General features: G+C 49.0%; 1 long non-coding RNA gene across 1 annotated transcript in view; it reads left to right on the top strand.

The window, feature by feature from the left end:
* Nucleotides 1–7,075: 7,075 nt before the first annotated feature.
* The window catches only part of LOC110322734, a 35,416-nt gene continuing 29,514 nt past the window's right edge, over nucleotides 7,076–12,977 (top strand). The window contains exons 1-2 of the long non-coding RNA XR_002380585.1: nucleotides 7,076–7,108; nucleotides 9,576–9,644. This is a non-coding gene — a long non-coding RNA (uncharacterized LOC110322734). The remainder of the gene's footprint in view (nucleotides 7,109–9,575; nucleotides 9,645–12,977) is intronic.

The following is a 12,977-nucleotide window of genomic DNA, read 5'->3' as shown; positions in this document are numbered from 1 at the left end:
TGTGTGTGTGTGTGTGTGTGTGTGTGTGTGTGTGTGTGTGTGTGTGTGTCTTTCATCCACAGATCCAAGGAAAACAGGGAGGTGGCTGGTAGTATGGTCTGCCTGGAGCTTAAAGTGGAATAGTAGAAACTACACGCTATAAGTGATAGTGCCTGGATTGGAAGCCAGGCTTCTGATTGCAAAGTTCAGGTTCCTCACAACAGTGTCATGGTCCACTCTGCACAGGGCTTCTTCCTGTGGGTCCCACAGATACTAAAGCCTCCAAGGGTGAGTGCAGCATCCTCTACCCTGAATGCAGCTCTTCCTTGCATTATGAATATGGGCAACACACTAGCATAGAGTCAGTCATTCTACAGCTTTGCCAACAGCGGAGGGCACAGATAAAGAAACTCTCAACTTTCTCCTTCACAGACTTTTCTTTTTGCAATGTTGGAATCAAACCCAGGATTCAGTTCTTTCTTAGATATACCACTCAATTGCCTTTTTTTTTTTCCTTTTCTTTTTCAAGAGGAAGAGCAAAAGTCGCACTATGGTGCCAGGATTAGCCTTGAACTCCCAAGCCCCCTGACTCTTTTCCAAGTGCTGAGCTTGTAGGTGTGAGCCACCATTCCTGACACAGATTTGATTCCTTGTAGTTGCTACTTAGATTTCAGAAATAGCTGTCTTTATCTGTTAGCCTGTAGAACTAATTTCCTGCGTTTTAAAACATGCTGAGTCTCAGGCACCACTGGAACTTGGCATGAGAGTGGCCACGAGCCCCTGCATAGAACTCCTCTGACACTTGAGGAAGTTCTTGTGTCTTTATTCCTGCATGCCCAATTGGTTTTTTTTTTTTTTTTTTTTTTTTTTCCTGTGCCACTTGTGTCATGGTCACTAACAGACACATCAAATCTCCTCTAGATCCTTCAAGGCCAGGCCAAGTCTGTCCATTTGTCTATCCCTTATAGTACCATTCAGTGCAGTTAGATGTTCACAAAATGTGTGTAGACTTACTGAATGAATGAGAGATGAGTGAGTCAGCCAAGGGGAGGGGAGGAATACCGAGCAGTGGGGGATGATCCACAATGGGGGGTAGTGACATGCTTTGAGTCAGGGAGGGTTTGTGTTCCTTCATAACTGTCCCAAAGTGCAGGAGTGTAAATGCTGTGGATTCTGCATGCCAGAGTTGTGATAACACACTCTATGTAAGAAGGTAAACCTCTACTTCAAAGATTCTATACTGATGGTGTGAAGATCTAAAGCAGTAAGGAATCTCCTATCTGTGGATCCGCGAAGAAGGAAAAGAAGGCTCGTTTTCACGGTGCTGTCAGGACACTTCCAGCCTTTTCAGGATGGGCAATCAGCTCAGAAGGAGGGGTCGTCAGCTTATACAGATGTAAGCAAAGAATATATGAGGGTTGGTGCCATCTGCAGTTGCAGGTCTTCACTGGGGGGTCTCGTGTTGTGTCTGCCTTGAAGGGAGCACTAACTGCTGTGAATGCATGAACATGCTCCAGTGTGAGGAAGCGACCAGACTAGACTGCATCTATTGGAATACAAAGGCACATTCTCCGAAGCTGGACACAGTTGACCCACCCCCCCCACCCCCATCATTTCTGTCTGGTGGTTTACTGAAGCCCCAGTGAAGAGGGCAGGCATACCCTTCAGATACACTCTTTGGAGCATTTGGAGAGTGTGCCCTGTGTGTAGTAACATAGAAACCTATGTGTAGTTCATTTCAGACATAGGCTTCATCCTTTCCCAGTCAGGCATTTAAAAAAATAAATATTCAGTGGTCTGGGAGATGGCACACTGGGCAGAAACACTTGCTCTGAAAGTAAGAGGACTCGAGTTCAGATCCCACTTAAAAGGAAGGCATAGTCATGCATACTTATAACCCCAATTGTTGTGTGTGTGGGTGCCATATTAATGGATTCTGGGAGCTTGCTGGCCAGCCAGTCTAGTCAAAATGGTGAGCTTCATGTTTAATCAGAGACCAACATCTCAAAGCAGTTAGGTGGAGAATAATAGAAAAAGACACCCAGTGGCTCCCTGTGCCCTTCTGCTTACACATGCAGACACCCCCGTGTACCATGCCTCAGCACCTCATACCCATATTTTTTAAATGAATAAATAAATAGGCAACAAAATAAATGTTCAGAGCCCAGAGAACTCTATCAGACATTATTGAAGAAAGTGGGGTCAGAACAGAGCAGATCTTTTGATCCCTGCTGTCAAAGTACTGGGTCACATGGGGTAGGGCATGTTTTCAATGGTCTGAAGTGAGGGATGCCTTGGTAGAAGTGGTACCCTGTGTCCTGTGTTCCTCATCTTGAATCTCATAAGAATTCCACAAAGGAAGATCAACTCTCTATTTTAGAGATGGGAAACGAGCTTAGAGAGCCTTAGCCATTCAGTTCAAAGTCACCTAGTCAAGGCAGTCTGCAGATGGGGTTTGACCTCTTGGGCTAGCTATAGCTCATAAGTACCAACAGTTCATCCCGGGCCTGCCACTTGTTCTCTCTGATCCTACCTTAGACCATAGCAACTAAGTCTATGTGCATTTGGCAAGAGTAAAGAGGGGGGTTGGGTCCCATGTTCATCAACTCCCTCCCAGCACTGCCAGGCTTCCCACTGCCATCTATCTGCCTGGGAGGTCTTTCTTCCAGACCAACCTCAATACTTTGTTTATTTCTCACTTCCAGGGTCTCCCTTCTCCTTAACCCTTATTTGGCCCTGTCTACATCGCCTGCACTCCTTTCCCCTTTTCCTACTTATGAGAACTCTCTGTTGTTAATCATTGGCAAAGTACCCTATGTCCTCACCCTCAACCCTCATGTCCCTCTGTGTCTGTCTGGAGGCACAGCCACTCCTAGAGGATGCTGTCTATCCTCTGCTTTCACAAGTAGAGGCTGCTCTTGATTCTTCAGCCTCTGAACCAGTAGGCATGGGCTGTGGGGCTGCTGTCCTCCTCTCTCCTCCTTGATGCTCTCCAGACTCTCATTCCCAGGCATCCTCCCAATCCTCTGCTTGAAGCCATCAGACCATCTGAAGCTTCCTATCCCAGCATCTGTAGACCTCCAGACACTCTCCTCCACTTATCCTGAAAATGCCTACATCCTGAGAACTCTTTCTCCAACACTGTCCTGCCCCAGTTCCATAGATGTAGACATGACCCTTCTAGCATCAAGTCTTATTTCTCTGGCCTCCTAAGTTACTTTCACTTTACCTTTCATTCCCAAGGTTAAACATCAGTGCTGATCATCAAAAACAACTCTAAGGTCTGAATTGTTCTACTTTCTGGATGTTCCTTACTGACAGACCCTGCTATGGGTAGTATCATTGTATGATCTTCAGGAGTCTGTTCTCTATTGGCAAAGGGGAGGGGCTGCATCTTCTGCCATAGAGGGCCCAAGAGAAACCTGAAGTTCAAGGTTTCCAAGCTTGTCTACACAAGTGTCCTCAAGGATTCTGGTAAGGGCCTCAATCTCTACCTGTCAGTCTATAAAACATTTGTGAATGAAATGCATTAATGCCGTTCATTGGTCTACCCCTTATAATTAGATCCTTGGTTCAATTTTCAGCACAACCTACCTTGTAACTGCTGGTGATGTGTCTCCTCTAAAAATGACATGGGATCCTTTGGCCTCCCAAGCATGACTTCACCAATTAGCTTCCCTGCACTCACCATTGTATTTTTGCCGGGTTTTAAAGGCTATCAAAAGCACCCGAATTTAACCACAATCCTCAATAATAAATTTTTCCAAACCAGCAAAGTACCTCAGTCTCTGCCATTGAGTGTCTCATCCCGCCTCTACATGCCAGTCAGACTTTTCATCACTGTGCCTAGCACCTGAGAGAGACAATTTTGGAGAGAAAAGGTTAATTTAAGCTCTACTCTCAGAAGTTTCAAGTCATCATTGTGGGCCTTTTATAAGACAGACAGATAGACAGACAGGTTTGGGAGGGTGTAGTAGTCACCCATGGCTGCCAGGAAGCAGGGATGTGTTCTGGAATGAGTCAGGACAAGATATTGTTCCTGAAGACATACTCCTAGTGACTTAATTCCTACAGTTAAGCCTTTCCAACTAATGTTGTGAGCCCCTTCTAAAATAGCAGTCACCAGCTGGAGACCAAGCCATTAACATGAGAACCTGTGTGGGACATTTCATATTTAAATTATGGTCTTCCCATGAACCACAGTTAAGTATTTGTGAACTGCATCCCATAGGCAGTTACTTCCCACAATCCACCAGTAATGAGGTCATTTTCTATCTTTAGATGGGTGGGCAATGCAACTCCTAAATCTTATCTCTAGGACTACTCTCTAGGACCCTGACTACTATCAACTACATTAGTCATGGTTCCCAGAAAAGAAATCGGGGTTTGAGCTTCTATGATCACTTTTAGTGGAGCATGTGATCCAGGGGAGTGAGACGGAGGGGAGTGAGACAGGGAGTGCAAATGTAATGAGCATAATACTGAGGTGGGCTAGCACATACTTTTGTAATAAGTGTAGCCACAGGCTTGGTCCCAGGACATCTTCTAGGTGCAGGGCACCAATACAACAGCTCAAAAGATTAGTGACAAGCTGGTGGCAGGGCAAGTCATAGTAAGAAGTGATCCCCTGGTTTTCTCTTTTCTGTGGAAGCTTGCCCCATGGCACACCAACTCTCCTGCACTTCTGGGGAGTGCCCTTCATTTATTTAATGAATCCAAATGTCAGAATCTGTGGTGGTTTAGCCTTTTGGTGCTCTGTTTCTTGGCACAGGCAGAGTATGCAGAGGCTCTGGAGGAGTCATGGTTCCCAGAAAACCATGACTGCATGGCTGCAGATCCGGCTCCTTAGCTGTGGCTGGGGCGCAGCTCACTTGGAGTCTGCTAACATGGCAGAAAGCCGGGGTAAAACAAAACAAGGTTGAATGGGCAGGAGTGAGACCTAGAAGCTCACAGACCCAGGAGTCCAGAGAACCAGGAGTCCACAGACCCAAGTTAGTCTGGTCTGTTCTGCTTTGCCAACTGTTCTACTCTCAGCAAGAGCAGGGGTGTTGCTTGTTTGTTTGATGTTGGTTTTGGTTTTTAAACTAGCACCATCCTTTTCCTCAACCTCTCCTCTCATTTCATCCAGGGATATAGAACAGAAGCAGAAACTGCTCCGGCAGTTTTACAGCAGGATACCCTCACCCCCATCCCCAGGCCAGAACTTGTAATTCTTGTCCTCTGGGGCTGGTGACACAGCTCAGTAACTAAGAGCAAATTTGTCCTGAAGAGGACACAAATTTGGTTCTTATCTTATATGGGGCAGTTCACAGCTTGCTGTAACTCCGACTCCAGGGGTTCCCTCTGGGGTCCACAAGCATCTGATTCACACGTGCACAAGCCTTTCCACACATGCACACATGATGTGAAAAGAAAATAACCCATTGATTTTTGTCATTGGTCAGAAGCCATAGTGTCCTTGGTTCTGTTTTGGCTCAAGGCTAAGAATGCCAGACAGCTGCTTTGGTTTCTGGTCGGGGTTCTCGTCATTTTTTTCTCCTCCTTTTTACAAATTATAGTTCCCTGCCTGGAAACTGTGTGAGGACATGGCAATGAAGAGTCACCGGGACACCTTGTGGAAGGGTGACCCGACCAACTAGCTCATTCTCCAAGCTCACCGTGCCTCCATTCAGCAAAGCCTCACTAACCCTAAGGTGAGGACCCTTGATGGTTCCTCACTTCCAGGAGCTTGCGTCTTAACACACAGGGGCTGTGCCCTCTTCTCTTAAGCTCCCACCTACAGCCATATAATAAAAACCTTTATCAATTCACCCTCCTGTTCTAGAATTATACTTTTTGAGGCAAGAACACAAAGCCACTGACTCCAGGGAAGCTTGTGTGACTGTGAGCTTCTGGCACGCAGAAGCTCAACTGCGTTAAGTCCAGCAAAGACTGGAAAACCTCTGCCTGACCCAAGGATGCTCAAGCTGTCTCACCAGGGCTCTCTCTCTGCTCGTAACACTCTTCCCTTACACACCTGAGCATCCATCTCTTTCATTTCAAGAGGGAGACCTTCTCAGATACCTTACAAAAGGGCCATTCGTTTCTGTTTCCACCTGCACAAGGCTCTTTCCTTTTGCCTCGCTTACTGTCCTGACAGCCCACATTTGGCATCCACTGCTTCTTGTCTGTCTCTTCCAGAGGCTCCACTTCACAAATCTGAACTGAATAACCTGTGGCTGCCACACAAGCCCCAGGCCCGGGCCTGGACTGAGACCAGAGAGTTCTTGAGGGTCTCTTCTGCTCCTCACAGAAGTTCCAGGGCATCAGACTTCAGGGCCAGTGAGGTTGCCTTAGAACCTGTGAATTTGAGGTGAAGCTGGTCTTCAGAGGCCCCTCAAGGAGCCCTTCCCAGGATGGAGAGAGACGCTCGTGCTGTTCCACATCACTGTGGGGTTCCGATCATACTCCAGGACCTTGTCATATCCACACCCCAGTTTCCCCTTAGGCTAAGTGAAGTGGTTTGCTTTGGGTTTATCGCTGAATTCTCAGATTGCAACACTACCATTGATTGAATAGCTTGCGTGCTGCTCTGAGCTTGGTGCTTTGTGCAGACCTGAGTAGGTCCCATCCTGCATAGAGGCCCTGCACAGGGCAAGCGGGTCCCTTACAGAAGTCTTCCCTGATTTCCAAAGCAGCAGCTCCTAGGCTGCCTTACAGCTTCTTCCTGGCACCCAGGGTGTGCCCCAGCTGCCCCAGTGCCCCGGGCTTCTCCTCCTCACCCTGGCACATGGCACCCTCCCCAGCCCAGCTGTCACCACAGGCTCCCGGCTCTTTACCACCTCCCTGCCTGAGGCCCCAGGTCTCAGCAAGACTGGAGCCTGGGCCTCATCCCTGCTTGTTGTCCCCGACCCCTGCATCTGGCTCCTTCTCCCCAGCCTTGGGAGCCAGCAGTCCCCTCCCCCCACGCCTGACCTCTGAGCACAGAATCTATTGTCCTCCTCCGTCGCAGCCAACCCCCCAGCCCAACCTGACAGCTCCTCCATTACAGATGCACATTCACAAACAGCTCATTTACATAGAGCACAAGGAAAACCGCTCTGTCCTCAGAAAGAGAGGAGAGGAGACTCCCAGTGCAGAAGACCCTGAGGTGAGGGAGCCTCCTGCCCCTCCCTTCTCCTAGGCATTTCTGAAGGGTGTTTGGGGGTGGGGGGGAGGGCAGAGGCCAGAAGGATGGGAGGGCAGAAATCAGGTTGGTGTCCAGGGAGAGGATGAGGTGCGTGTAGGCACACACTATTTAGTTTTTGTACTTTTATTTGTTTTAGAGTAGTTTATTTTCATCTATATAAGTTGTTGTGGAATCTTTAGGACTTCTGCCCAGTCCCCAGCTTGCACTGCTACCCACCTCTGCCCATCCCTCCTCCACACACACACACACACACACACACATACACACAGTCCCTCATGCACAGACACACACACATGCACACACAGACATAGTCACTCATACACAGGCACACAGAGACACAATCACACATCCACAAACAAACACACACACACACACACACACACACACACACACACACACACACCATCTAGTTTTTATTCCAGGGGACTGCTAGCAGTCAGGGAGGCAAAAGGGCAAGATGCACTTTGGGAACCGGGAACCTCAGAGTCAAGAGGCTGAGTAGCTGAATTCCTTTCAGAGCTTACCCCTGCTTGAGCTGTGGAGTGGGACATGTGGACATCTGACAAATGGCTTCATTTCCCATGAAAAGTGAGAGTGCAGCTGTGTCACCTGCCTTGAGTGTTTGGAGGAGGGAGCCATGAAGAGTATGATGTCATGCACAGTGCCGAGCGCGCATGGAGGACCTGTTGGAGACAAGCACCACTGAGGCTCTGGAAGCAGTGAATCTTGGGTAGAGGCTTTGCCCTGGTGACAGCCCTGGTGACAGCCCAGCCTGGCTGCAAGCAGAGCAGGAGAGGTCACTCGTTCCTGCTCCTTTGTCAGATCGAGTCCTTTTCTAGAAACAGTCCCTCGCCTTCTTGTTCCTCTCTTACATCCTCCCCCCTTCTACCACCAACTCCACCAAGTGACAGGATGTGGGCAGGCCAGGGACCTTGTAAGACAGTGATGCTGAACACACTTGGTATCATGCTGTGCTCCCACGTCGCACGTCTGACTTAATCACCCACTTTGTGCTCCCAAGGCAGGCAGTTCCAGCTAAGCCCGGCAAAGTTCTCAGAATCATGTTGTGATCCATTAATGATGTCTGCCATGGGTGAAGTCAGGGGGAATGTCAGGACTCCATTTGTCCTCTCAGCCTGACCTGGTGCTGTTGAGAACAGTGCTGTTGGGAGGAGAACTGAGCTCAGTCTGCTGAATGAGGATGGGCAGGACACTCTGGGTAAGAGAACGGCATGAGTGTGAGCTATGAAACGCCATGGTGGGCAGGTAGGTGTTGGGAACTCAAGGCTGGAGGCAGAGAGAGATAAAAGTTAAAACAAAGAAAAAGGGGGGGGGACAGTGAGTTAGTATCTGTATGGCATCTAGAACGCACAGCTGTGTGCACAGTAAGGGACACCATTTCTGCTGTTCTGCTGTATCATGATGACTAGCCTCTCAGCCAATGCTTCTTGGCCAGCAGGCAGAGGGCAACGCCCACTAAGTACCTAGTGGATGTGGCTCAGTAAATCCCTTGCTGACTTATTGGCAGAATGATCAATAATCAATCGACTCATGGAGAGTCCAGCCAGGGCAGGTGACAATCTGTCAGGATGAAGAATCTACCCCGAGTATAAATCAGGCCATCTCTGCTATTTGTTGCTCTGGGTGGTCCTACAGGTTTTCCCAGGATCACGGTCAGACTACCCACACTAGGGGCTGATTCAGTAGCCTTTCTTTGTCCCTATCCTGGAGAAGAGGGCTGCCTCCCCTACCTGACAGAGAAGTGCTGCTGTTCAGAAAGGTGGAGCAGAGCTCTGTCCACCTGTTTCTGCCTCAGCCCTGGTGCCTGCATTGGAAAGGCACAAGGTGGGGAGAGATGGTCCTTTCTGTACTTCTAGGATCTAAGGAGTTGGCTTGATTATTGGGGTTCTGTGAGCTTGAGCTGAGGGGTGGCAGGGGGGTACATAGGCCAGGGGACACTCTGTTGAGCCTTGTGATTTTAAACTATCACTTCTCTATCCCTATTCTAATGGTTTAGTGTCCCTCTCTCTCCAGCCAAAGGGTAGGGCACGGAGGTCTCCTCCTCACTGAGGAGGGAGGACTCAGCCTGGGACAGCTCCTTGTCGTTTCCTGCCTCCTCTGCTCACTCTCCTTGGGCCTGTCCTGGAACCTCCTCCAGCTAGGCACCCCTTTCTCCTTAACTTTGCAGGATGGAGCAGCCGCCTCCCTCCAGTCTCTCTAGGAAAGATTCCCATCTCCTTGCTTTCTTCCTCAGGGTGCCTGTCTCTGCTCCCACCCACACCCCCTCCCAGCCTAATTGAAGAGGCTCCACCTGGCAGGGAAGATGAAAGCTTTGTCTTCCAAGTCCGTCCGGGAGCGTGTTACAATGATGGATGAGTTTCCAGACCCGCTTGCTCCTCCCAGTAGCATTAACAAAATTGCCTTTCAGGCTTCCGACTTCCACGTTGGAGAGATGGGCTGTGCAAGGGATGGGAGACCCAATCTTTGGCACTAGAAGGTGAGCATTAAAATCATTTTAAGGCTGCATTTAGGCTTCGAGTTCCCTGTGTGTGAGCCAGTCCTGTTGCTGGCACGGCAGAAGGAGATGAATGATGTTTGTTAAAAAGCTCTTTGGTGTGGTCGGACTGACCATTAGGAGTGCTCAGCCTGAGCTGGGGTGCTTGGGCCCAGATTCTGTGGCTGGATGGGACTTGTGAGAGATACTGTCACTATGGGCCCTACTGGGTCATGGCCAAGTCATCCTCTCCTTTAGGTTCCTCCAACCCCGACGGAACTTAGACTCTCAAGAGGCCTAAGATGATGTGTGTATGAGGGTCCTGAGTTGGAATTCTACTTCTGAGACTCAGTTACTGATGGAACTATGTGAATCTTATTTCTTTTGGCTTTCAGGAGCCCCAGCTATGAAGTAAGGGGGTGCTTGGCTGTTATGGGATGAACTGTGGCTCCCTAAAATTGGTTGGAATTCTAGTCCCCAGCATCTAAGACTGTATCCTTACTAGAAGATTGGGTCTTTACAGGAGTAATCAAGTGTAATAACATTGCTAGGGTCAACCTTAATGTAGTATGACTAGTGTCCTGATAAAAAGGAAACATATGGAGAGACAAACATACACGTGACCCCTGTGTGAAGATGAAGACAGAGACTGGGGAAGCCATAGGCAGAAGTGGGTAGGGAGAGGCCTGGAAGCTGCAAGCCCAAGGGCATCCTTAGCATCCTCTAAAACCTTGATCTTGAACTTTGGTCTCTAGAAGCTGTCATTCAGGCTGCCCCAGCTGGGTGCTTTGTCACTTCAATTCCAGGAAGCTAGGATACTGTCTGGGCCACACCCCGAGTTCCATTCTAGGATCTAGCATTTGGGACCAGCAAGAACAACACAGCCAGTGTAGGGTGGCAGTGGCCTCTGCTGTTGCTCCTGGAATATGAAAACCAGGCTGATGGGACATGGGGACAGAAGCCACCAGCCATCTTCACCACTATATAAAAATGCCTGAAACAGTCCAGGAGTATGGAAGAAGCTGCCAGACTCGGGATAACTGGGTGAAGGACAGACAACATACCAAGAGACCAGGCAGAGCCATCCATGATTCAAGGCTGAAGACCAGAATTTCTGACATAGGCGCCTAAGTAAAAAACAGTTGGGAAAGTCTGTCCCTATGCTGACGGGGAAAGGCTGAGCTAGGCCAGCATCAGTTTTTCGATGCAAGTCAACTGTTTTATTTTTCTCCCAAACAAAAATTATTCCATAAAGTACTTATACAAGCAAGAGGACTCAAATTTGATCCTCAGCACCCCTGTGAAAATCTGGCTGTGGTGTCATGTGCTTGTAATCCTAGCTCTGAAGAAGTGGAGAGAAGCAGATCCCTGGGGTTCACCAGCCAGTCTAGCCTTGGCTAACTGGGGAACCCCAATCCAATGATAGATCTTGTCTCAAAAACATGGATGGTCTCTGAGGAACAACATATAAGTTATCCTCTGGGCTTTGTGTATGTGTGCGTACACACACACTCACAGGCACAGGCACACTTATCATTTTATGAACTTTTCTACTTGAAGGGTGTGTTCTAGGAAAAAGCTAGAACCCTTCTACATCTGGATATGTGGAACACAGGCCCGTCCAACTGTTAAGCTTTCTGTAGCCTTCGATTGATCAATCCTGTTGACTTCTCTTTTTCTGAGTGTTTCCAAGTCAGAGGAGGAAAACGGAGACGCAGAGACATGCGGAGTTGACCCAGTCACATAGATAGCATGTTGGAGTGCTGGCATTTGAACTTGAGGAGTCTGAATACAGAGGCCAAAGTTGCCGAAGGCTGGTACCGAAGGCCTAGCATGCTGTGGACGACACTTCACGATAGGCTAAGACCTAGGAGAGGAGAGGAGATCACAGAATCCCCCCAAAACAATGAAGGGGATCATGATGTCCCTGAAAGCTTGGTCCAAAGTGACCTGGAGATTGAAGTTCACACTTACCTGTGAGCGCTGTTTATTGGACAGAAGTTTGGGTGTCTGGGCAAGAAGCTCTTCGGATCCTGGGAGATGAGCCAGAAGACACGCGGTTGTCTGCTTGCGGGGGACAGGGAGTGGGTAGATCGGCCTGGCGGGTGACTTCCCTGCCACCCCTTCCCCCACAGCAGGTAGCACCAGGTGTATTTGGCAAAGCCAGGAGGGAAGGCCAATCAGCTCAAGTGAGCTGGGCTGCGCTGGGGCTGGGGATTGCTTGGGATTGCTCTTGCAATCAGGGCATTTCACACAGCAAATTGTGGTCATTTAGGCTCCTCTCCGACGAGCTTAATTTCAGGCCCAAGCATGGAGGATATTCAGAGACACAATGAGGTAATTTCACATTTTAAAGCAGAGAATGCAGCGTAAATTAGTAGAAAAATCATGACACTTATAAACCCGTTCTAAAGATGTATTGTTCCCTTCTCTTCTGGGAGAGAGAAAAAAAAATCAGCGTCTATTAAGATTGAATTAACCACTGGAGGAGAATTCCTCAGACGGCCAATTCATAAGGAGAGATCTATTTTAAACTTGGTCGGAAAGGCTTTTGCAGGAAGTGGTGGGAAGAAAGTTCCTGAGGAGAAGCAGGTGTTCTCACAGCAGGCCCTGCACCTGAGCAGGGAGCCCAGGGCCCGCTCAGGCCTAGGGGCCTGGGTTGACCCCCTCTGGCTACTTCTAGTTTGAGTGGCTCCACGACTGAAGTCAGGTGCCCCCCCCCCATGGGGATTCAAGAACAAACACTGTACTTGGGAGGTGAAGGGGGAGGGGGCTGTGTGTGAAGATGTGGGATTCTAAGTGGCCACCCCAAGCGCCAGCAGCTACCACTATAGACAGCTGCTGCTTCACCCTACCAGGCAACTCGGGGATGCTGCTGCCTAGAGATCCTGTATTCTAGAGGTAGGCCCACAAAGTCAAAGGGTCACCCCCATGCCAGACCTTTGAGGAAGGATGCTCCTCGTGGATTTAACTCTTGGCTTCCCCTTGATGGTGTGAAGTGGACTGCAGCAGAGAGCCGGTGGAGGGGGAGCTAGGTTTCCCAGGTTCCCGGGAAGAGGTTCAGAGAAGGGGTGCTTGCTGATATCCTGGCTCCCACCACAAGGGTCTTCTTGGGGGTCTAGTATTTCTTTTATTTTCAGACAACAGGTGCCATGTCAGCTGTGTGTGTGTGTGTGTGTGTGTGTGTGTGTGACTGAGAGACAGCTCCAAATTTTTGTGTCAACCTTTTTTTTTTTTTTCCAAGATTGTCTCCTTGAGCTCTGATCTTCTGGGTATTTTGGGAGACCTTTTGAAGTGCTGTGCACTGGAATGACGGCTTAGATGGCAGGAGAGTAG

This window comes from Mus pahari, chromosome 6 (assembly GCF_900095145.1).
Source record: "Mus pahari chromosome 6, PAHARI_EIJ_v1.1, whole genome shotgun sequence".
NCBI classification, from domain to species: Eukaryota; Metazoa; Chordata; class Mammalia; order Rodentia; family Muridae; genus Mus; species Mus pahari.
Note: the sequence above shows the minus strand (reverse complement) of the source record. Positions and strands in the feature narration are given on the sequence as shown.